The 19,845-nt window shown below is 39.1% G+C and overlaps 1 long non-coding RNA gene across 1 annotated transcript; it reads right to left on the bottom strand.

Annotated features, from left to right (window-relative positions):
• Positions 1-12,395: 12,395 nt before the first annotated feature.
• Positions 12,396-13,866, bottom strand: LOC106594261 (uncharacterized). The gene is made up of 3 exons (XR_001326073.2): positions 13,789-13,866; positions 13,581-13,658; positions 12,396-12,628 (listed from the first exon to the last, which is right to left on the bottom strand). It is a non-coding gene; the product is annotated as an uncharacterized lncRNA (long non-coding RNA).
• Between the last annotated feature and the right edge of the window lie 5,979 nt (positions 13,867-19,845).

A 19,845-nucleotide genomic window follows, 5' to 3' on the forward strand; every position in this document is an offset into this window, starting at 1 on the left:
GTTGTCGATGTTGTCAATGTTATTGATGTTGTTGATATTATTGATGTTGTCGATGTTGTCGATGTTGTCAATGTTATTGATGATGTTGATATTATTGATGTTGTTGATATTATTGATGTTATTGATGTTGTCGATGTTATTGATGATGTTGATATTATTGATGTTATTGATGTTGTCGATGTTGTCAATGTTGTTGATGTTGTTGATGTTGTCGATGTTGTTGATGTTGTCGATGTTATTGATGTTGTTGATGTTGTTGATGTTGTTGATATTATTGATGTTGTCGATGTTGTCGATGTTGTCAATGTTATTGATGTTGTTGATGTTGTCGATGTTGTTGATGTTATTGATGTTGTCGATGTTGTTGATGTTGTCGATGTTATTGATGTTGTTGATGTTGTTGATGTTGTCAATGTTATTGATGTTGTCGATGTTATTGATGTTGTTGATGTTATTGATGTTGTTGATGTTGTTGATGTTGTTGATGTTATTGCTGTTGTCAATGTTGTCGATGTTGTTGATGTTGTCAATGTTGTTGATGTTGTTGATGTTGTTGATGTTGTTGATGTTGTTGATGTTATTGCTGTTGTCAATGTTGTCGATGTTGTTGATGTTGTCAATGTTGTTGATGTTGTTGATGTTGTTGATGTTGTTGATGTTGTTGATGTTGTCGATGTTGTCAATGTTATTTATGTTGTTGATGTTGTCGATGTTGTCGATGTTGTCATTGTTGTCGATGTTGTCGATGTTATTGATGTTGTCAATGTTGTTGATGTTGTTGATGTTGTTGATGTTGTCAATGTTGTCAATGTTGTTGATGTTGTCGATGTTGTCATTGTTGTCGATGTTGTCGATGTTGTCATTGTTGTCGATGTTGTTGATGTTATTGATGTTGTCGATGTTATTTATGTTGTTGATGTTGTCGATGTTGTCGATGTTGTCATTGTTGTCGATGTTGTCGATGTTATTGATGTTGTCAATGTTGTCGATGTTGTTGATGTTGTTGATGTTGATGTTGTTGATGTTGTCAATGTTGACGATGTTGTCGATGTTGTTGATGGTGTTGATGTTGTTGATGTTGTCGATGTTGTTGATGTTGTTGATGTTGTCGTTGTTGTCAATGTTGTCGATGTTATTGATGTTGTCGTTGTTATTTATACTATTAATGTTGTCGATGTTGTTGATGTTATTAATGTTGTTGATGTTATTAATGTTGTTGATGTTGTCCAGGTGGATCTGGTTCCAGAGAAGAAGAGTCTGCTGTTCTTCAAACATCTGGAGTATGAGGTCACCACCAAGGTAAGACAACACACAGTTGCAAGCAAACAGAAGTTGTGAATAAGTTCACACCACATACACATTCACACACGCATACACACCCACCCACACACACACACACACACACACACACACACACACACACACACACACACACACACACACACACACACACACACACACACACACACACACACACACACACACACACACACACACACACTGCAATTTAAGATGTGTTTAGATGGAGACAGGCCTTTCACCTACTCATCCTCATTACTCATCATACCTCTCTCTCTCTCCCTCTCTCTCTCTCTCTCTCTCTCTCTCTCTGTCTGTCTCTTTCTCTCCTCTCTCTCTCTCTCTCTCTCTCCCTCTCTCTCTCTCTTTCTCCCTCCCTCTCTCTCTCTCCCTCTCTCCTTCTCTCTCTGTCTCTTTCTCTCCCCTTCTCTCTTTCTTTCTCTCCCTCCCTCTTTCTCTCCCTCCCTATCTCTCTCTAACTCTCCCTCTCTCTCTCCCTCTCTCTCTCTCTCTCCCTCCCTCTCTGTCTCTCTCGTCTCTCAGTCTCTCAGTCTCTGTCTCTCTGTCTCTCCCCCAGCTGGTAATGTTTAAGTTCTGTTTTAGTGTTCTTCATCCCCCCCTGTGTGTGTGTGTGTGTGTGTGTGTGTGTGTGTGTGTGTGTGTGTGTGTGTGTGTGTGTGTGTGTGTGTTTAGTAGTTACAGTACCCCACATAGTTCATGTTGTAATGACTGTGGAATGTCTTTAACTGAAACCAGACGCTCTAAGAACACACTACATTTACCAGATGCCATTCTATTAATATGAAGTTATATTACTATATTAATATATTACCATTCTATTAATATGAAGTTATATTACTATATTACCATTCTATTAATATGAAGTATTATATTACTATATTACCATTCTATTAATATGAAGTTATATTACTATATTACCATTCTATTAATATGAAGTTATATTACTATATTACCATTCTAATAATATTAAGTACTATATTACTATATTACTATTCTATTAATATGAAGTTATATTACTATATTACCATTCTATTAATATGAAGTTATATTAATATATTACCATTAAATTAATATGAAGTTATATTACTATTCTATTAATATTAAGTTATATTACTCTTCTATTAATATGTAGTTATATTACTATATTACCATTCTATTAATATGTAGTTATATTACAATATTACCATTCTATTAATATGAAGTTATATTACTATATTACTATTCTATTAATATGTAGTTATATAACTATATTACCATTCTATTAATATGAAGTTATATAACTATATTACCATTCTATTAATATGAAGTTATATTACTATATTACCATTCTATTAATATGAAGTACTATATTACTATATTACCATTCTATTAATATGAAGTTATATTACTATATTACTATTCTATTAATATGAAGTTATATTACTATTCTATTAATTAGAGGTCGACCGATTATGATTTTTCAACGCCGATACCGATACCGATTATTGGAGGCCCAAAAAGGGCCGATGCCGATTAATCGGACACATTTTTTGCATTTATTTGTAATAATGACAATTACAACAATACTGAATGAAGACTTATTTTAACTTAATATAATACATCAATAAAATCAATTCAGCATCAAATAAATAATGAAACATGTTCAATTTGGTTTAAATAATGCAAAAACAAAGCGTTGGAGAAGAAAGTGAAAGTGCAATATATGCCATGTAAGAAAGCTAACGTTTAAGTTCCTTGCTCAGAACATGAGAACATATGAAAGCTGGTGGGTCCTTTTAACATGAGTCTTCAATATTCCCATGTAAGAAGTTTTAGGTTGTAGTTATTATAGGAATTATAGGACTATTTCTCTCTATACGATTTGTATTTCAAATACTTTTGACTATTGGATGTTCTTATAGGCACTTTAGTATTGCCAGTGTAACAGTATGGCTTCCGTCCCTCTCCTCGCCCCTACCTGGGCTCGAACCAGGAACACATCGACAACAGCCACCCTCGAAGCAGCGTTACCCATGCAGAGCAAGGGGAACAACTACTCCAAGTCTCAGAGCGAGTGACGTTTGAAACGCTATTAGCGCGCACCCCGCTAACTAGCTAGCCATTTCACATCGATTACACCAGCCTAATCTTGGGAGTTGATAGGCTTGAAGTCATAAACAGCGCAATGCTTGAAGCATTCGAAGAGCTGCGGGCAAAACGCACGAAAGTGGTGTTTGAATGAACGCTTACGAGCCTGCTGGTGCCTACCACCGCTCCGTCAGACTGCTCTATCAAATCATAGACTTAATTATAATATAAGAAACACACAGAAATACGAGCCTTAGGTCATTAATATGGTCGAATCCGGAAACTATCATCTCGAAAACAAAACGTTTTTTCTTTCAGTGAAATACGGAACCGTTCCGTATTTTATCTAACGGGTGGCATCCCTAAGTCTAAATATTCCTGTTACATTGCACAACCTTCAATGTTATGTCATAATTATGTAAAATTCTGGGAAATTAGTTCGCAACGAGCCAGGCAGCCCAAACTGTTGCATATACTCTGACTCTGCGTGCAATGAACGCAAGAGAAGTGACACAATTTAATCTGGTTAATATTGCCTGCTAACCTGGATTTCTTTTAACTAAATATTAAGGTTTAAAAATATATACTTCTGTGTATTGATTTTAAGAAAGGCATTGATCTTTATGGTTAGGTACAGTCGTGCAACGATTGTGCTTTTTTCGCAAATGCGCTTTTGTTAAATCATCCCCCATTTGGCGAAGTTGGCTGTCTTTGTTAGGAAGAAATAGTCCATACACAGTTCGCAACGAGCCAGGCGGCCCAAACTGCTGCATATACCCCGACTCTGTTGCAAGAGGTGACACATTTTCCCTAGTTAAAAGAAATTCATGTTAGCAGGCAATATTAACTAAATATGCAGGTTTAAAAATATATACTTGTGTATTGATTTTAAGAAAGACATTGATGTTTATGGTTAGGTACAAGTTGGAGCAACGACAGACCTTTTTCGCGAATGCGCACCGCATCGATTATATGCAACGCAGGACAGGCTAGATAAACTAGTAATATCATCAACCATGTGTAGTTAACTAGTGATTATGATTGATTGTTTGATTGTTTTTTATAAGATAAGTTTAATGCTAGCTAGCAACTTACCTTGGCTTCTTACTGCATTCGCGTAACAGGCAGGCTCCTCGTGGAGTGCAATGTAAGCAGGTGGTTAGAGCGTTGGACTAGTTAACCATAAGGTTGCAAGATTAAATCCCCGAGCTGACAAGGTAAAAATCTGTCGTTCTGCCCCTGAAGAAGGCAGTTAACCCACTGTTCCTAGGCCGTCATTGAAAATAAGAATGTGTTCTTAACTGACTAGCCTAGTTAATTAAAGGTGTAAAAAAAAAAATATTGCCAAATCGGTGTCCAAAAATACCGATTACCAATTGTTATGAAAACTTGAAATCGGCCCTAATTAATCGGCCATTCCGATTAATCGGTCGACCTCTACTATTAATATGAAGTTATATTACTATATTACCATTCTATTAATATGAAGATATATTACTATATTACTATTCTATTAATATGAAGTTATATTACTATATTACCATTCTATTAATATGAAGTTATATTACTATATTACCATTCTATTAATATGTAGTTATATTACTATATTACTATTCTATTAATATGAAGTTATATTATTAACAGCCACAAAGATTGCATATGATTATTATGTTTAATAATAATGGAGTTGAGTTAATTGATCTCTATCAGCTGAAGTCTTGTAGTGTGTTGCAGGACCCCTGTTGTTGCTGCTGATAACAATCAACAGTCATTTAGGATTGTATGTGCCAGTGTGTTTATTTATTTACCCTATAGAGTGTAAAAACATCTCAAGTTTATCTTTCTCTCCCTTCTCTCTCTCCCCCCTCTCTCACTCTCTCCCCTCTCTCTCTGTCTCCCCGCTCTCTACCTCTCACTCTCTGCTCCTCCTCTCCTCTCTCGCGAGGGAGAGGGAGAGACAGAAGTGTTGAGGTGTTGTAATGATGTTCAAATAGTTCAAGTACAAAAGGGAAAATAAATAAACATAAATATGGGTTGTATTTAAAATGGTGTTTGTTCTTCACTGGTTGTCAGAAATCTTGCTGCTGTGACTGGCACACTGTGGTATTTCACCCAATAGATATGGCAGTTTATCAAAAGTTTACCAAATTAATTGTGGGTCTGTGTAATCTGAGGGAAATATGTGTCTCTAATATGGTCATACATTTGTCAGGTTAGGAAGTGCAGCTCAGTTTCCACCTCATAACACTGCACATAGCATCTCTCTCTCTCTCTCTCTCTCTCTCTCTCTCTTCATCTTATTGGTGTTTTAATCTTGTCAGAGCTGATCATCCTTCTATGTAGGACATCCAATCCTCTGGGTTTGGCTGGGACTTTTGTTTGTTTGTCTGCGTGCTTGCGTTTGTTGGTGTGTGTGTGTCAGTATGTTAGGTTTCAATGCCTTCCCTGTCCCCCTAGTGGAGACTGCAGGCCGAGGCAGAGGCAGAGGCAGAGACCGAGACAGAGAGAGAGACAGAGACAGAGAGAGAGACAGAGAGAGAGACAGAGACAGAGAGAGAGACAGAAACAGAGACAGAAAGAGAGACAGAAACAGAGACAGAGACAGACAGAAACAGAAACAGAGACAGAGACGGGCTGAAGGGAGTTACAGGAGTTTACAACACTGGCCAACAAGGCTGCACAACGGGTAGACAAACACAACCACAACACAACACTGTTAGTGAATGCAACTCAACTCAACACTGTTTGTGAATACAACACTGTTAGTGAATGCAACTCAACTCAACATAACACTGTTAGTGAATACAACTCAACTCAACACAACAGTTGCAATAGTGTGTTGTGTTGTTAATAGTGTGTTGTTAATAGTGTTGTTAATAGTGTGTTGTTATAGTGTGTTGTTAATAGTGTGTTGTTAATAGCGTGTTGTGTTGTTAATAGTGTGTTGTGTTGTTAAATGTGTGTTGTTAATTGCGTGTTGTTAATAGCGTGTTGTTAATAGCGTGTTGTTAATAGTGTGTTGTTAATAGCGTGTTGTTAATAGTGTGTTGTGTTGTTAATAGTGTGTTGTGTTGTTAATAGCGTGTTGTGTTGTTAATAGCATGTTCTTAATAGCGTGTTGTTAATAGTGTGTTGTTAATAGTGTGTTGTGTTGTTAATAGTGTGTTGTGTTGTTAATAGTGTGTTGTGTTGTTAATAGCGTGTTGTGTTGTTAATAGCATGTTGTTAATAGTGTGTTGTGTTGTTAAAAGTGTGTTGTGCTGTTAATAGTGTGTTGTTAATAGTGTGTTGTTAATAGCGTGTTGTTAATAGTTTGTTGTTAATTGTGTGTTGTTAATAGTGTGTTGTGTTGTTAAAAGTGTGTTGTGCTGTTAATAGTGTGTTGTTAACAGTGTGTTGTTAATAGTGTGTTGTTAATAGCGTGTTGTTAATAGTTTGTTGTTAATAGTGTGTTGTTAACAGTGTGTTGTTAAAAGTGTGTTGTTAACAGTGTGTTGTTAATAGTGTGTTGTTAATAGCGTGTTGTTAATAGTTTGTTGTTAATTGTGTGTTGTTAATAGTGTGTTGTGTTGTTAATAGCGTGTTGTGTTGTTAATAGCGTGTTGTTAATAGTGTGTTGTTAATAGTGTGTTGTTAATAGCTTGTGTTTATAGTTCTGGTAACAATTCTGGTTACTTTCCCCCAATTCTCAGGTTTTCCGGAAATCCCGGTTAGATACTCTTGGAATCGTGGGGCATTAAGAAGAAAATCCAGAATCCTCCAACCAGGATTTCTGGAAAATCTGAGAATTTTGAAGCCTTACTCCTAGCCTATATATAAATTACATAAATTGAAACACTGTATGCAGCTTTGTGTAACACTGTGCATTTTCTCTGTCATTATGGATTTGATTATTCACATTATAATTATGAGATGTTGTGTTGACCTATACTAACATGATGTAAAACTGAAGGTAAATAAAAAGGTAATTTATGTTACTGCTTTGTTTTTTCATGCTTCTACAGGGTTTAGGCATCATTCAGGATACCTGTTTGTATAATTTATCACCACCTAACCTACTTGAAGAGTAGTGATTTATGTAATGGCTGTAGTAGCTCCGTTCAACCAGAAGATGGAACTATCGACTCATATTAAAAACAGCTTGTAAAGAAGTTGCTTTGCGATCTGCCAATACAGTTTGCCAATACAGTTTGGCGATCTGCCAATACTGCTAAAAATAGTATTCAAGACAGTTCACGGATTATCTGAGCAGAAAGATAACAATAGCGAGGCTATATACAGGGGGTACCGGTACAGAGTCAATGTGCGGGGACACCAGTGTCCAGGTAATTATGTACATGTAGGTAGAGTTATTAGAGTGGCTATGCATAGATAATAAGAGAGCAGCAGTGTGGGGGGGGGGATGCCTATAGTCTGGGTAACCATTTGATCAGGTTCTACTCTCTGCTGTCAGACGCTCAGCTGGATGAGAGGATCAAAGAGCTGATAGTGCAGGATGAAGAACTTGGTGCAGAGTCTGAGGGCTCGCTTAAGAGGAGAAGGTGTTGGAGTCCAGCGGGAGAGGGTCAGGCAGTCTGCTCCGTGTCGACCCCCAGGGAGCTGCGAGGAGAGCCATGCAGCAGCAGCTACACCAGAGGCAGAACAGAGTTACAGGCCCAAATTCTTTGTGGCAGATCGATGGAAACCATAAGCTGATCCGGTAAGTGCAAACTCTTAGGCCTCGTGAACACGACATGTTTTTACTATCTTCACATTGTAAAAAACTAAATGGTTTGTCTGGTTATATGTTCATGAAAGAATTGTGTCCCTATTCCCAGGTATACAATCCCTTCAGAAAATACCACACCTCTATTCACTTTTTCTACATTTAGTTTTGTTACAACCTGAATTTAAAATGGATTCAATTGAGACGTTGTCACTGGCCAACACACAATACCCCATAATGTCAAAGTGGAGCTATGTTTTTAGATTTTATTTTACAAATCTCATTTAAAAATGAAACTTAAATGTCTTGAGTCAATAAGTATTCAACCCCTTTGTTATGGCAAGCCAAAGTAAGTTCAGGAGTAAAAATGTGTCACGATAAGTGCCATGGACTCACTCTGTGTGCAGTAAGTGTTTAAAATGATTTTTAAATGACTACCTCATCTCAAGGCGCTGTAATAATGTTATCAATAATAAAAACACAATGGGGTCACTATAAGAGAAAACAACGTTTTTGTAAAACAAATATCTTGTTTTTTTTAGGTGGAGGATTAATACGGTGATGTGAATGGTTACAGCAGACTGTTGTGTTTCTGAAGGACTCTGACAACAGGACTGCCACAGTCACGGAGTCATTCAAAGCAGCAATCACCAGCTACGGAGTACCATCCCGGGTGAGATGTGACCTGGGTGGTGAAAACAACCGTATCTGTGGCTTCATGGAGCAGGTCAGGGGTGGTGACAGGGGGAAGTACCCTCAGGGGAAGGAGCTCTCACAGCCAAAGAGGATAGAGCGGCTGTGGGGGGGACGTCTGGCATGGAGTCTCCAACATTTACCATGACTTGTTCACCTTCTTGGAGACCAACAGAGATCGTCTCCAGTGGGTGATTGTGTTGTAAATCCAGTTCACCATCAGCAACACACAGATGGAACTGTTGCGGACAATAAATCCATTGGAAGGCCCCAGAGGCAACCTGGGAGTTGACATTCTACAATTGCCCTAAATGCTCCACACTCACCCCGTGACGGGGTTATCTTCAGCGCCACTCAAAATCAAATCACATTTTATTAGTCACATACATGTGTTCAGCAGATGTTATTGTGGGTGTAGCAAAATGCTTGTGTTTCTAGCTCCAACAGTGCAGTAATATCTAACAATACACAAAATCTAAAGTAAAGGAATGGAATTAAGAATATATAAATATTTGGACGAACAATCGTTCCTTTGAATCAGTTCATTTTTATAACAGCAATAATAACACCACCAATTAGGACACCACCATCAGTGAACTCTTCTTCTACCAACAGTAACACCACCAATTAGGCCACCACCATCAGTGAACTCTTCTTCTACCAATAATAACACCACCAATTAGGCCACCACCATCAGTGAACTCTTCTTCTACCAACAGTAACACCACCAATTAGGCCACCACCATCAGTGAACTCTTCTTCTACCAACAGTAACACCACCAATTAGGACACCACCATCAGTGAACTCTTCTTCTACCAATAATAACACCACCAATTAGGACACCACCATCAGTGAACTCTTCATCTACCAGAGCTTTGGAAGCCCCCTCCTCCTTGCACAGAAACTATTCCCGTGGTAACCCTCCCCCTCTTTCACCCGCTGTATGATTTGGGCTCTAGAAAAGGTACTACAGACATGTTCAACCCTTAACAAAGAGTTTCAAGGTGTATGGCCCCTCGGTAGGTTCAGAGATATATCTACCTGGGGAGGCAGGTAGCCTAGTGGTTAGAGCGTTGGGCCAGTAACTGAAAGGTTGCTAGATCGAATCCCTGAGCTGACAAGGTAAAAATCTGTCGTTCTGCTCCTGAACAAGGCAGTTAACTCACTGTTCCTAGGCCGTCATTGTAAATAAGAATTTGTTCTTAACTGACTTGCCTAGTTAAATAAATAAAAATGTGTTAGTGTCTCACAGAGATATCTACAATTGAAGTTTACGTACACCTTAGCCAAATACACTTAAACTCTGTTTTTCACAATTCTTGACATTTAATCCTAGGAAAAATTCCCTGTCTTAGCTCAGTTAGGATCACCACTTTATTTTAAGAATGTGAAATGTCAGAATAATAGTAGAGAGAATGATTTATTTCAGCTTTTATTTCTTTCATCACATTCCCAGTGGGTCAGAAGTTTACATACACTCAATTAGTATTTGGTAGCATTGCCTTTAAATTGTTTAACTTGGGTCAAACGTTTCAGGTAGCCTTCCACAAGCTTGGGTGAATTTTGGCCCATTCCTCTTGACAGAGCTGGTGTAACTGAGTCAGGTTTGTAGGCCTCCTTGCTCGCACAGGCTTTTTGAGTTCTGCCCACAAATTTTCTATAGGTTTGAGGTCAGGGCTTTGTGATGGCCACTCCAATACCTTTACTTTGTTGTCCTTAAGCCATTTTGCCACAACTTTGGAAGTATGCTTGGGGTCATTGTCCATTTGGAAGACCCATTTGCGACCAAGCTTTACCTTCCTGACTGATGTCTTCAGATGTTGCTTCAATATATCCACATAATTTTCCTCCCTCATGATGCCATCTATTTTGTGAAGTGCACCAGTCCCTCCTGCAGCAAAGCACCCCCACAACATGATGCTGCCACCCCCGTGCTTCATGGTTGGGATGGTGTTCTTCGGCTTGCAAGCCTCCCTCTTTTCCTCCAAACATAACGATGATCATTATGGCCAAACAGTTCTATTTTTGTTTCATCAGACCAGAGGACATTTCTCCAAAAAGTACAATCTTTGTCCCCATGTGCAGTTGCAAACCGTAGTCTGGCTTTTTTATGGCGGTTTTGGAGCAGTGGCTTCTTCCTTGCCGAGCGGCCTTTCAGGTTATGCCGATATAGGACTTGTTTTACTGTGGATATAGATACTTTTGTACCTGTTTGCTCCAGCATCTTCACAAGGTCCTTTGCTGTTGTTCTGGGATTGATTTGTACTTTTCGCACCAAAGTACATTCATCTCTAGGAGACGGAACATGTCTCTTTCCTGAGCGGTATGACGGCGTACTATTGTTTGTACAGATGAACGTGGTACTTTCAGGCATTTGGAAATTGCTCCCAAGGATGAACCAGACTTGTGGAGGTCTACAATTTTTTTCTGAGGTCTTGGCTGATTTTTGATTTTCCCATGATGTCAAGCAAAGAGGCACTGAGTTTGAAGGTAGGCCTTGAAATACATCCACAGGTACACCTCCAATTGACTCAAATTATGTCAATTAGCCTATCAGAAGTTTCTAAAGCCATGTCATCATTTTCTGGAATTTTCCAAGCTGTTTAAAGGCACAGTCAACTTAGTGTATGTAAACTTCTGACCCACTGGAATTATGATACAGAGAATTATAAGTGAAATAATCTTTCTGTAAATAATTGTTGGAAAAATGATTTGTGTCATACATAAAGTAGATGTCCTGACCGACTTGCCAAAACTATTATTTGTTAACAAGAAATTTGTGGAGTGGTTGAAAAATGAGTTTTAATGACTCCAACCTAAGTGTATGTAAACTTCCGACTTCAACTGTACATAGTTCACTGCAGTTAGATGTGCTGGTGCCACTGAGGCAGTTTAAATTATTGATTGAGGACCTCTGTGTAGTTGTGATTGCTTTTATGAAATGTTTATTTTTTGTTTATTGTGCTGAATTATTGTTTTATACAGATGTGTGTGTATGTTTTATTCTGTTTTTATTGTAATGTGTACAGGGCTCTCTTGTAAAATAGATTTTAATCTCAATGTGACTCCCTGTTTAAAGGTTAAATAATAAATATGGTCTGTATATTGAATTTAATTTCAGATGAATGGTCATTACGTGAACATTAACAGCCAATACGGATATACAGTACATTTGGGAAAGTATTCAGACCCCTTGACTTTTTCCACATTTTGTAACGTTACAACCTTATTCTAAAATGGAGTAAATAAATACAAATCCTCATCAATCTACACACAATACCCCATAATGACATCACAATACCCCATAATGACATCACAAAACCCCATGATGACAAAGCAAAAAACAGGTTTAGACATTTTTGCAAATGTATTAAAAATAAAAAACAGATACCTTATTTACATAAGTATTCAGACCCTTTGCTATGAGACTCGAAATTGAGCTCAGGTGCATCCTGTTTCCATTGATCATCCTTGAGATGTTTCTACAACTTGATTGGAGTCCACCTGTGGTAAATGCAATTGATTGGACATGATTTTGAAAGGCACACACCTGTCTATATAAGGTCCCACAGTTGACAGTGCATGTCAGAGCAAAAACCAAGACATGAGGTCGAAGGAATTGTCAGTGGAGCTCCGAGACAGGATTGTTTCGAGGCACAGATCTGGGGAAGGGTACCAAAGAATTGCTGCAGCATTGAAGGTCCCAAGACCACAGTGGCCTCCATCATTCTAAAATGGAAGAAGTTTGGAACCACGAAGACTCTTCCTCGAGCTGGCCGCCCGGCCAAACAGCCAGTGAACGCGGTAAGCTATACCAATCGCCCCCGGCAGGAACACAGAACCTAACAGGCAGTGGTGGAAAAAGTACCCAATTGTACAAATACTAGAGTTAAAGTATAGATACCTTTTTAATAGAAAGTTATTCAAATGAAAGTCACCTAGTAAAAAGCAAGTAGTAAAAGTATAAATAATTTCAAATTCCTTATATTAAGCAAAACAGCTGGCACCATTTTCTTGTTTTTAAAATGTATGGATAGCCAGGGGCACACTCAGACATAATTTACAAAATATGCATTTGTGTTTGGTGAGTCTGCCAGATCAGAGGCAGTAGGGATGACCAGGGATGTTCTCTTGATAAGTGCATACATTGGACCATTTTCCTGACCTGCTAAGCATTCATAATGTAACAAGTACTTTTAGGTGTTAGGGAAAATGTATGGAGTAAAAAGTAAATTATTTTCTTTAGGAATGTAGCCAAGTAAATGTTTTCAAAAATGTAAAGTACAGATTACCCCAAAAAACGACTTAAGTAGTAACTTTAAAGTATTTTTACTTAAGTACTTTACACCACTGCTAACAGGCGGCGGCTGGGGTGGTGGTGGGAGCTACAAGCCAGAGCACAGCAGCAGGATCTCTACTGGTAAATGTGTGCTTTCATATTGTTTTCTTTGGCAACTGTGGTATCAGCAGGATAAACTCCTCTGTTCTGTACATTACCTTGGAAAAATGAACTCCGCAAAGGGACTCATCTCCGTCTCGTCCCGCTGCGTCATCCATTATTTCCAAGGTAATGTACAGGACGTCTGCGTTTAGCCCTTACATAATACACAGATGATCTGAACTTGGTGAAATCCCTTACTTTCCTCCGCCTGCTCTTCCACTCCTCAAAACCACAACGTTTCATCTCTCGTGGCTAAAATAAGAATGAATCTGTTCTGTATATGAAAACATAAGTGTTTCCTGTTGGAATGGCGATGTGTGATTTGAACAGATTTACTCAGCCATATTCTATACCTTCTCCTGGTCTGCAGCCAGAGAGAGACAGTAGACCTCGTCTTGGAGACGCCGCATCTCCCACATTTCCTCTAGAGACTGAAAATCAATACAGGGACGGTAACAAAAACAAAGCCATTCGGATTGTTAAGTTACAAGACGAATCCTATAACTAATATTATACTTAATAAATTGACAAAAGTGGACGAGGTCATTTAACGTTCCAAACCTCTAGCTTGTGTTGGCGCAACAGGCAGCTCCATCTCCATAGGCAGAGTCTCTGGCTCCTTTAACATAGAAATACAAGAAATCACCAGTGTCTCAAATACTTTATTACTTTTGTATACAGTTTAAAAATTCAGTTTCTTTAAAAAATCTAATTAATTACCTCTGGTATTTATCAGGTCACCTCCCCCTTCCAAACACACCAGCTATCAAATACCTTCAATCTTAAGTACAGGGCAGACCTCCCTAGCCCAGCTGATTTGATTGCAGCTGGACACATGCTGTCCAGCTGCAGGGGAACCAGCCTCCTCCTCCTGTCTGTCTTAATGGCTGCTACATTTTGGATTCATCTGGGGGAATGTTTCCCCCCAAAAACCTGGACCACAGGGCACCTTGCTCTGCCTCACAGGATACTCAAAAGATCATGGACTGTTTCCCTGTGTATATTGGGATACTTTTAATTAGATGAAATAATGGCTTCCATATCTCAGTAACCTTTTAATCAGTAAAATAGCCGTCAATAAGTATTTTTAATCACAAGATAGATTCACACCTAGCTTACTTACAAAGCAAGCACTGTGTCCACTGCACTGTATGTGCGTCCTCGTGTACTGTAAGGATGTAGGGCCAACGTACCGGTCCTGTTCAGCAGCTGGATGGTAGGGTTAGCGATCAGTCAAAACCTCATATTTATCAGCCCGCTTCTCCCTGTTTGCTGCCTTTGGACTCCAGCATTAGTGCGTCTTCTGAATGATTTGAAATCTGACCGGTGTAAAAACGTTACAAAAGTTACAATAATGACACTCCGCAAAGTCAACGGCGCCCATCCTCGCGCACCCCACGGTAACTGCTGCTGTCGTTAGCTAGCTAGTTAGTCCAGTCACGCTTCATGTTTATTAAGCGATATTTGAAGAAAAAGTCAACTAAATCATTCACAACATGTAGCTATAAACACAACATAACAGCAATAGGGGTGTCCATGGGGCTGGGGAGGAGAAATGTCCGGTGAGAGCAGGGGCGGAAATCCCGGGGAGGACGGGGGGGACACGACCCCCCATCCTGGGAAAAATATGATTTGTCCCCCCCAATATATCACTGAAACATAACTATGTCATTTAAATAATATTAATAATACGCAATGAAAGCAATTGTGCTGATTATAGACACTTAATAGCGCGTTTTTAGGTTTCAAAAGATTGCGACCCCCCCACCCTTTGCCTCACAATGGTTTGATCCACTGCCAGTTCCTTAGTTTGCACGTAACTGCCGTGAGGCACACACACTAGCTGAATATGCAGAGCTAGCGCGTAAATATTAACTATTAAGCTAGCTAGTACCTATTCCATTTATGTGGCGTCGTCAAAGATGGAATCAGCATGCAGATGATGTAAGTTAGTGCTTCAAAGTCTTTGTGATAAGGTTAGCGATAAACTGAAGTCCAAACTGAACAGAACTACACTCTCTTCTACCATTGTCTTAAATATATTTAATGGTCTCGTTGCAAAAGCTAAATTGTCGCAAGGGAACTTTTATTTATTTATTTTATTTCACCTTTATTTTACCCGGGTAGCAAAGATTATAGCAAACACCACTGAAACTGAATTGGTGCTCGCTAGCTTTGCAAATTCAGCTATTGTTGGAAGCCAGCCAATATGAAACAAACTATTAAAATTACAAAAAGTTGCAGCATATGTTGTGTAAATGGTGAACTCATACAGCTGTCAACTCTTGTCATTTTAATCCGTTTCACATTTGCTAGCTACCTTTTAGATCGAAGCCCATATACATGATTGAAGATGATAGAAGCCCATCTCCTACTGTAAATAACCTACACACTGTGTGTGTAGCCAGCCAGCCAGCCAGGTAGAAAAATGGCAGAAAAATAAAAGACGGACATCAGAGTATTTTTCAATACACCAAAACGCATAGTAAGAACCCTAGTAGCCTAATATCTCAAAGACTAGTTGATAAAATGTTCATAAGAAAGAAATGAAATTCTAATGGAAATGTTTCACAATGATGTCATTAGGCAGAGCAGGCAACAGATGGCACACAGACAGCAGAGTTGGGGACAGATATGCAGGGACAGACTGGCAGAGACAGGGAGTCTCAGGTAAGTTTGTTGAGTCTTTGTTTGGCAACATTATGAAAGGTTCTTAATTTTTTTGACTTGTAAAATAGGGACATAATTGGAAAATGCCATGGATACCCCCACTCTCAACTTAAACTGATGACTGAACTAAGATTTGTTAAAGGCAATGGTATTGCTGTTGTGATTAGTTGTGTAGTTTTGGGTACCGGTAGTTAGGAGTACGGCAAACACCTTATTTCTTTGGTTCCTCAATATACATTTACCATATTACAATGTAAGCTATGTGTTACAGCACTACTTTTGGTGTCCCCCTCAGGAATTGCTCTTGAGAAAATTTCATGTAATTGTCCCCTCCAAAGTGGATATCAGATTTTCGCCCCTGGGTGAGAGGCAGGTTGAGGTTTCCAGGGTTGGAGAAGTGCAGAAGTTGTCATATGCTGAGGCAGTGAAGGAAGTAGAGGAAGATGGGTCTAGGAGAGGGATCCTGAGAGGGGTGTGAGTAGTAGATCTGTACCAGTCCAGAGGGATAGGGCGAGGAGTGATATATGTTTCAGTAAGATTGGATTTTTAGCATTTATAGCAATGGTTATAAACTGTACTGCAGGGATGGAACGTAAGTCACAGAAAATAGAGGTTGTGGTGGCAGCTGCAGAGGTATTTGGGTGTGTGAGACTTGACATCAGAAGTTACAGGGTGTGTTAAAACCTCTTGGGGCTAGGTGGGACGCTAGCGTGCCACCCGTGGTGCACTCCATCAACAGCAGGTGCATTTCAAGAGCGGCAAATTTGAATCCAAATAAATGTCAAAATTCAAATTTTTCAAAAATACAACTATGTTACACCATTTGAAAGATAAACATCTCCTTAATCTAACCACGTTTTACGATTTCAAAAAGGTTTTACGGCGAAAGCATAAATTTAGAGTATGTTAGGACAGTACATTTACAAGAGTTGTGTGTAATGTTTTGTCAAGTCAAAGACAGGGTCACCAAAACCATAAAACCAGCTAAAATGATACACTAACCTTTTACAATCTCCATCAGATGACACTCCTAGGACATTATGTTAGACAATGCATGCATTTTTAGTTCTATCAAGTTGATATTTATATCCAAAAACAGCGTTTTACTATGGCATTGATGTTGAGGAAATCGTTTCCCTCCAATAACCGGCAGTCAAGTCAGCGTCACAAATTAAATAATTAAAATTAGAAAACATTGGTAAAATATTATATTGTCATTTAAAGAATTATAGATTTACATCTTTTGAACGCAATCAACTTGCCAGATTTAAAAATAACCTTACTGGGAAATCACACTTTGCAATAATCTGAGCACTGTGCCCAGAAAAATACGCGTTGCGATACAGACTAGACGTCATGTTGGGGAGATCTAAAATCGAAAATACTATGTAAATAATCCATTACCTTTGATTCTCTTCATCAGATGTCACTTCCAGGTATCACAGGTCCATAACGAATGTAGTTTTGTTCAAAAAAGCTCATCATTTATGTCCAAAAATCTCCGTCTCGTTAGCACATGATGTAAGCCAGCCGGACTTCTCGTCATGAACGAGGGGAAAAAATATATTTCCGTTCGTTCAAACATGTCAAACGTTGTATAGCATAAATCATTAGGGCCTTTTTTAACCAGAACATGAATAATATTCAAGGTGGACGAATGCATAGTCTTTTATAACGTATTGGAACGAGGGTACCCAACATGAAGTAGCGCGCCAGGTGTCTAATGGGACATCACCGTTCCATGGCTCTTGTTCGGTCAGATCTCCCTCCAGAAGACTCAAAACACTTTGTAAAGGCTGGTGACATCTAGTGGAAGCAATAGGAAGTGCCAAAATATTCCTAAACCCCTGTGTTTTTCAATGGGATAGGTTTAAAGTCAATACAACACATCAGGTATCCACTTCCTGTCAGAAAATGTCTCAGGGTTTTGCCTGCCAAATGAGTTCTGTTATACTCACAGACACCATTCAAACAGTTTTGGAAACTTTAGAGTGTTTTCTATCCATATATAATAAGTATATGCATATTCTAGTTACTGGGTAGGATTAGTAACCAGATTAAATCGGGTACATTTTTTTTATCCAGACGTGCAAATGCTGCCCCCTAGACCCAACAGGTTAAGTGGTGGTGTCCCATCCTTTCAGGTTGTTGACCTGAGGTAGGACCCCTTACGGAAACAAATGCAGTATAACTGCAGTATGCTGCAAATACTGCGTCCAAAATATATATTTTTTACTGCAGTAACATTGAATTGCAACTGCTGTTATAGTGGCGTATAAGTGCAGTTCAACTTGAGTGTAGGGTACTTTGGCGATTATTATAATTTAAGCGAAGTATAATGGAGTTTTACTCCAGTCTAGTTGGTGGCGGTAATGCAACATTTATTGGATACCGAACGCCGTTAAACCTCATCGAAGAAGAGTGGCTAGCAAGTATCGGTAGCAACTTCTCAAAGTCAAATTCCAAGGTAAGATTAAGCTTTATTTGGAAGTTAAATCAGGGGTGAAAGTAAGGCGGAACGGTCCCGTACGGCGTCCCAGTAAAATATATAGTAGGGGTTCGAGGCGCGCGTGGACAACAGTAGATGCAGCAATTCAGGCTACAAGTGTAGGCCTTGTGACAATCGCAGAATTGCAATACACCACACGTAGTTTTGAATCTCTTTCCAGTCATTAAATTGGGGTTTGGATGCTGAAATTATTGTGACTGAACGAATGTCCGCAGGTAGCCTATAGGAGCGCCTTTGTTAAGTGATTTGTTTGACAATCAGATGATAACCTCATAACTGCTTGTGTTTATGCCACATTAAAAAGGCATAGGCGGCGTGTCCATAAGGCTAGGGGAAGCTAAGCTTCCCTAAAGGAAATGGAAAATTATATCCTAACTAGCTTACTCCTGTCTATACAGAAGCAATTCAAAATAGGCTACTACACTAGAAAGCATAATATGGCCACAGAGGATAATTAGCTTCGTAATTGTTATTTTTTTAAACCTGTGGATTGTTTTAAATCGGTCTACAGTCGGAAGGGCACGCGATTTGGGCAGCGCACGCTTCAAATACCAACATAGATCATTGTTAACTTGTTATGGATAGGGGGCAGTATTTTCACGGCCGGATAAAAAAACGTACCAGATTTAATCTGATTATTACTCCTGCCCAGAAGCTAGAATATGCATATAATTATTAGCTTTGGATAGAAAACACTCCAAAGTTTCTAAAACTGTTTGAATGGTGTCTGTGAGTATAACAGAACTCATTTGGCAGGCCAAAACCTGAGAAGATTCCTTACAGGAAGTGCCCTCTCTGACCATTTCTTGGCCTTCTACACTCTCTTTATTGAAAACTGAGGATCTCTGCTGTAACGTGACACTTCCTACGGCTCCCATAGGCTCTCAGAAGGCGGCAGAATGTTGAATGATGACTTTGCAGGCCATGGCTGAAAAACAGTAGCGCATTTGGATAGTGGTCGATCAGAGAACAATGAGACTGGGGGCGCGTGCACGAGAAGACTCCATGTTTTTATTTTCAGTCTTTGAACGAAAACAACGACTCCCGGTCGGAATATTATCGCTTTTTTTATGAGAAAAATCACATAAAAATTGATTTTAAACAGCGTTTGACATGCTTCGAAGTACGGTAATGGAATATTTAGTTTTTTTTTTGTCACGAAACGCGCTGGGCGCGTCACCCTTCGTCACCCTTCGGATAGTGTCTTGAACGCACAACAAAACGCCGCTATTTGGATATAACTATGGATTATTTGGAACCAAACCAACATTTGTTATTGAAGTAGAAGTCCTGGGAGTGCATTCTGATGAAGAACAGCAAAGGTAATCCAATTTTTCTTATAGTAAATCTGAGTTTGGTGAGGGCCAAACTTGGTGGGTGTCAAAATAGCTAGCCTGTGATGGCGAGCTATCTACTCAGAATATTGCAAAATGTGCTTT

This window comes from Salmo salar, chromosome ssa02, assembly GCF_905237065.1.
Source record: "Salmo salar chromosome ssa02, Ssal_v3.1, whole genome shotgun sequence".
Lineage (NCBI taxonomy): Eukaryota > Metazoa > Chordata > Actinopteri > Salmoniformes > Salmonidae > Salmo > Salmo salar.